Below are 6,848 nucleotides of genomic sequence, written 5' to 3' on the forward strand. Positions count from 1 at the left end.
GGCCTTCCGGTTGACACTCCCGGAGGGATCCAGAATGCACCCGGTCTTTCATAGATCGGTGCTCACGCCCTACAAGGCACCTCACAGGTTTAAGGCGCCAGGGACAGCACCAGACCCGCTCAGGGAAGTGCCCACGAAGGGGGGGTCACCGAGAGGGGAGCCACTCAACGAGGCCACAGCGATTTTAGACTCGAGATGGGGGGAGGAAGGGATTGAATATCTCCTTGCCAGGGAAGACACCCCGGTCAGCGTCAACGGGTGGGTACCGGACTATGCCGTGGAGGAGCAATGGCTCAAAGACGAATTCCATGCACTTTACCCACACAGGCCCATGCCGGCAGATTATTTCGACGAATATCTTTTCACACCCACACTCTCAGCCAGCACGTTTCAGGGTTTCTCTTCAGCTGAGGACACGACGCTAGAGACTAGCTCTCCAGAGGGATCGCTCTCGGGGTTTGGCACAGGGGGCTCCTATTGGTGGGAGGATCAACCTGACGTGGGGTGGCGCAGAGAACTGCCGAGAGGGCCATTGCACGCAGCACCACCCCAGGCGACAGGGGAAGAGGGGGCCATGGGCGAGTTGGGGGTAGATCCAGGTTTCGAACACACCTCCCAAGAGATGGAAGCAGAGGAGATCGCCGTCGACGAGACCATGGAGGACTTCCCGGACTTATCCGGCTGGCTGCACGCCACGGGGGACGAACTGTATCCTGCACTCACCCCCACATCACTGGAGCACCCAGAACCCGCACCTGAAGAGGGGGAGGGGGGAAGGGGGGGCTTCGAGGGGGGGATGGATGTCAGGGGCTCAGGAGCAGAGGCACAGGAGAGGGAGGAAATGGAGAGCGAGGGGGAGGAATCCGAGGGGAGCGTAGGCGGTGACAGTGGTCAGAGTGATTCCATGAGCCTATCCAGCGAATCGGAAGATTCACAGAAGGGAGCGCCGATGGCCAGGGCAAGGGGGGTGCCAAGGGGGAAACACCAGAAGGAAGGGGCCAACGGGGACTCCCAGAGCAGCAGTTGGAAATCAGGACCAGCTTCCCCACCAGAGCGCAGTGGGGGGGAGGAGTCCCAGGCATCGGGACCAGTGTTCTCACCACCAGCGAGAGGAGATGAGTCAGGATTGACCACGTCTCCATCGGAGAGCGGGGAAACGGTCAAGAGGAAAGTTACCGGCTGGGCGCGCGCGCCAAGTTCAAATGTACAGGCGAGCGGCACAGCAGGTAGCCCGGATAGGGAGCCAGGTCCTAAAGCCCGCTGGAAGGAGGGGCAAAACCCCAGGGGGCAGAAGGACCCAGAGGAGGAAAGAACAACGGAAGAGGTGGAGTAAGGCTAGAGTCTTAAACTGGTGTCTAGGAGGCGGAGACTCAGATGGAGCTTCGCCGGTCTAGGTTCTAAGACGTGGAGTTGCACGCTGCGGTTTGGAAATGGAAACTAATCTTCAATAAAGACTTTTATAAGTTATTACTGACTAGCGTTGGTCCTCTGTGAGCTGGGACCTAGAGGCAACTCTGACACATATTGTCAGGGCTCCCTCTAGGTCCCAGCTCACAGAGGACCAACGCCAGGCTGATATTATGTACAAAAGTCTTTATTGAAGTATAATTTCCATTTTAAAGCCAGAGCGTGCAACCCTACGTCTAGACTCTAGACAGGCAAAGTCCCCTCTGAGTCACTGCCCCTTCCGCACCAGTTTAAGATCCTAGCCCGGCTCCACCTCCTGCGCTGTTCCTTCCTCCTCTGGGTCCTTCTGCCCCCTGGGGTTTCCTCCCTCCTGGACTCTTCTGACGCTGACCCCCCTGATTCTTGCCCTTCCTTCCGGCGGGCTTTGGGACCTGGCTCCCTATCCGGGCTACCTGCTGTGCCGCTCGCCTGTACATTTGAACTTGGCGCGCGCGCCCAGCCGGTGACTTTCCTCTTGACCGTTTCCCCGCTCTCCGATGGAGGCGTGGCCAATCCTGACTCATCTCCTCCCTCTGGTGGTGAGAAGACTGGTCCCGATGCCTGGGACTCCTCCCCCCCCACTACGCTCTGGTGGGGACGCTGGTCCTGATTTCCAACTGCTGCTCAGGGAGTCCCCGCTGGCCCCTTCCTTCTGGGGTTTCCCCCTTGGCACCCTCCTTGCCCTGGCCATCGGCGCTCCTCTCTGTGAATCTTCCGATTCGCTGGAGAGACTCGTGGACTCTCTCTGACCACTGTCACTGCCTACACCCCCCTCGTATTCCTCCTCCTCACTCTCCATTTGCTCCTTCTCCTGTGTCTCTGCTCCTGAACCCCTGACACATATGTATGATGTATCTATGATGTATGCAAGATGCTTCACCAGAGGTGTTCATGGGGAAAAGGGAAAACTTGTAAAAGAGGGAGCACCCCTTTGTTCAGGGCTTCATTCTGCTTCTCCCATGTGGTGGATGGAAATCTATTGCAACAGTCTTTGAATAAAGACCAGGCCTACTGGCATCTGTTTTGCTCCTATTTCCTTTTCTGGTGTCTTTGGCAATCCAAGTGAGCCCAGGAATTTTCCTATTACACTCCTTACCCAGTGGCCTCTGTCTGGTGTCCAGCGGAGTCCTCTCTGCCTCAGACGAATCACGATCCATTTCTGAAAACAGATCCTTTCCCTAAAACAGCAAAAAAGATTCAAAACAGAGAATAGGAAGAAGAATCAGAAAAGGAATAGCAAAAGCAAAACCTTAAGGGTATCTGATATCCTTCATTGGATGTTTTCCAAAAAAAGGATGAACTTTTGGGATCCTCTCCCTCATGTTCGGAGTCCCTTGGGAGTATCCAGAGGAAAGTCTTTCTTACCTGCTGCTCTGCCTGCTTTCTCTCCTCTGCATGACTTAGGAGGAAACCTTCGGCAAAGGCCACTGCCTGGGAACTTGGAGATACCAAGTGCTAAAAATGAGACTTAACCTTTTTCTTGGATGAGGAGAACACTTTGAGCTCCGAAGTGCTGTTCAGGTGGTTCTGCTCCCAGGGATGTCAGGGCCTGGTTGGTTGAGGAAGAGTGGCGGACCAATCAGACTGCTTGCATTCTGGATCCTATTGTTCTAATAATAATAATAATAATAATAAATTTTATTTGTATCCCACTCTCCCCAGCCAAAGCCAGGCTCAGAGCGGCTAACATCATATAAATAAGACAATATGCATAATACAATATACAATATACAAATAAAATAACATTCAACATTCATTAAAATAATATAGAATAATATTAAATATCAGCAGGATTCTAGGATTCAGCTCAGTACATAAGAGTCTGTCTACAAACTCTGTTAATAAATGAGATTTATTCATCAATCTGAATTGGCTTTAGTTGCATTATTGATTTATATATACTAGTGACTTTGTACCACTGTAACATTTTATATACAACTGGGCATTTTTGTAATATATTTGTCTGTTCATGCTTTCATTTTCTGTACACTACTAATAGACATTTCTAATATATTAAATGGTACAGGAATTAACTAATCCATCAATCCACATCCTAACCCAAAGTGGCAAGCAGTGTAAGGACCTGAATTCATCATACAATTGCAGACCTCCTCCGACCTTGCCCCTCCTCCGTGGCTTTGCAGAGAGAGGAAGGGGGCTGGACCCGTTGCCCCGTGACTTGGGGGTTCCTTCCACGCACGCGCTTAACTGCCCCTCCCACCGCTGCCTCCTTCTCTGCAGCCCCGCCCCCTTCCCCCCCCCCACACCATGCAATCAGAGAGAGGAGACTCGCCAGATCCCAGAAGGTGTACTGCAGCCAGCAGAGAGTTAACAGCCTTGCTCCTCTTACGCTACAGGAAAGGACTGAGGAGGGAGGGCCTTTTGCTCTGGAGGACCTGCCCCGCCTTTATTTTCCTGTCCTCTCTAGGAATCCAGCTCAGTTCCCTTTAACGGTTTAACCCTTGCCCAGCCGAACGCGCCCAGCTCATGCTTCCCCCCCCTCCAAAGCATCGCGCCCACCCAGAGAAGCTCTTTCGGGAGACTCTCTCGACTGGGTTCTGAGCTGCTCCTCCCTTGTCCAGAAACAAGAGGAACAGCTTCATGGAATCCTTGGATCCGTTGGTTCGGTTCCTCCCCTCCGGAGCAGGAGAAAACAAGCTTGCTCCATCTTCCAAGGCAGAGCCTTGAGATATGGGAAGATGGCTCTCCTATCTCTCTCATTCAGCCAGATCTCAGCTGAGGGATGAGTGAGGAGGCTCCTGGTTCCTGCCTTTTCTGTGACTGAAGAGAGGAGACGGTAGATCCATCCCAGGAAATATTCCTAGTGATTTTTAATGGCATTTTAGTTCCTGCTCTATATTGTATTACAGTTTGTATCCTGTGGAGTATGATAAAATACAATTTGTAATCAATTAAAGAAGCAATACAATCATGCAGCATCTAGTGCAGAACATGGCAAAGGCTACAAGCTGAACAAAATAATTCAGTGGTCTGCTAAATTCCGGGGGGGGGGGGGCGTTTGGAGACCCCTGTCATACGCTGCTTCGAGGACTGTGGCTGGAAAGAGGCATGCAAACCTTCTCCATGTATCCTTACACCTCTGCCCAGATGTGGGCCAGGATCCGTGTGAGTCAAATGGGCCTCTTCTCCAACCCCAGATGGAGGGGGGTTGCTGGCCCTAAAGGGGGTGAAAGCAGAAGGTGTCCTCCTGGGTGAAGTGAAGCAGGTCTGGGTGTGATCAGGGCCTGGTGGGCGACTGTCTGGGAACCCCAGTCCCTTCAAGACCAGAAGACAAGAAGAGCCCTGCTGAATCAGACCACGGGACTCCCTGCAGACCTGGTGCAAACTAATCTGGCTGAATGCTCAATATGCATGTCATTCCCCTATTCTACTTCCAGGGCCAGAAGCAAGAAGAGTCCAGATTACAAGTAAAATGAATGTGAGATATTTATTGACATAACTGCATACAAATGGTGACAATTAAGAAACTCAGAAAGAAAATGTGTGAGAATGGGGAAAGCATATTATGAAAAGCACTATGTCGGTGTGGAATATAAGAGAATTGTTATAATTATTTATTACATTTGCATACCGTCCTTCATCTGAAGATCTCAGGGCAGTTCACATCAAAAAAAGACAAGATAAAAAAACAAAATACATAATGGAAACAAAAACAAAACAACAACACCCCCACCCCACCTCCATACAAATACATTTTAAAGGATATATAGGATGTTAATCAGCCCAATGCCTGATTGAAGAGAAATGTTCATTCATACACACACAACAAACAAACAAAATTATACACAACATCAAATCCAGATTCTCCTAATCCTGTGACTTCCCTCCTCTCTGCTTCCTTAAATTGCCTTTTCAATTACATGTCATTTCTACTCCAAATTATTTTTTTCTACCTCAAATTTCCTATATTCTAAAAATTACAAGTGTTCTTAAAATCCTACCAATGTATTAACCTGTTTACAATACTTTTGCAAATATGCAATAAACATTTCCAGTTCTTTTAAAAATTTCTTATCATCTTGATTTCTGAGCTGTCTGGTTAGTTTTGCCATTTCATCCTAGTCCATTAACTTGATTTGCCAGTCTTCTTTGGTCAGAACTGCTTCTTCTTTCCATATTTGGGCTAACTGTATCCAGGCGGCCGTCATAGAATACATAAACATTTTTTACTGGTCTTTTGGAATCTCCGCTCCTACAATACCTAATAAAAAGGCTTCTGGTTTTTTTTTAACAAAGGTTACTCTGAACATTTTTTTCATTTCATTATAAACCATCTCCCCCCCCCCAAAAAAAATTACCTTCCTGCATTTCCACCACATATGATAAAACATACAGAACATACCCTCTGTTTCTTTACATTTCCAACACTTATTAGATCCTATTATTTCCCTTGATCTGGACGCTAGACTTCTGTTGATGCACCCTAGAATAGCATTAGCTTTTTTTGCTGATGCATGACACTAATGACTCATTCGAAATAAATAAATAAATTGTCCAGTAGCACCTTAGAGACCAACTAAGTTTGTTCTGGGTATAAGCTTTCGTGTGCATGCACACTTCCTCAGATACAATTCTTCAAATTATATTGACTCCAATCTATTGTCCTCCAATCTGTTATGGTCAATTTCTTTAATAATGTGAAGTTGCTCCTATAGTTAAAACAGGAATAGGATGTTGCTTCCTTTGTTTATATGGTTCACAGATCTATTTATTTTCAAAACCAATGCATTTTATACACTAAAAACACAACACAACAGCAAACTGCACACAATAATACAACAAAACACAACAAACCAGGCTTTAAAATTGATCAGCAATAGTTTCAGCAGCTGCCATGCAGTGTTGGGTTCTTATTGTTAATTAATTTATTTTGTACAGAATATATTTTGATATGTTTCTATTCTGTATTTTGTGTGTGTGTGTGTGTAGCTATATAGGTATAGATAGATTCGAATGTGGGATGAAAGCATCCAAAATGCTTAGCAAAGGGTTAATGCTATAGCTTTTCAAGAAAGAATTCTGTGATGCCATATGCCTTCTGCCAGAGGCACTGATGTCATTTGGGGCAGCTGTGGCAGTAATGAGCAGTAGATGTCTTCTGTTCTGCCTCAGAGTTTGTCCATCTGTAACAGTTTTTGCCTTAGATACAAATGTATGTAAAATGTATTAGCAACATAAGTAACACCTCCCTGCCTTGTACATTTAATCTAACAAGTGCAAGTACACTGAGTAAAAGTTACGGTATTTGTTATTTAAACTTTAAAAAGAGTGTATCTTGTGTAATTCCCACAATATTATACAGTATAGGTATATATAGACTCCCTTAGAAGGTAGCAAACTTTCCTTCCTTGGACGTTTTCAAACAGAGGTTGGATGGCCAT

Source organism: Podarcis erhardii (genome assembly GCF_964252035.2).
Source record: "Podarcis erhardii genome assembly, chromosome: 13".
In the NCBI taxonomy this organism is placed as follows: Eukaryota; Metazoa; Chordata; class Lepidosauria; order Squamata; family Lacertidae; genus Podarcis; species Podarcis erhardii.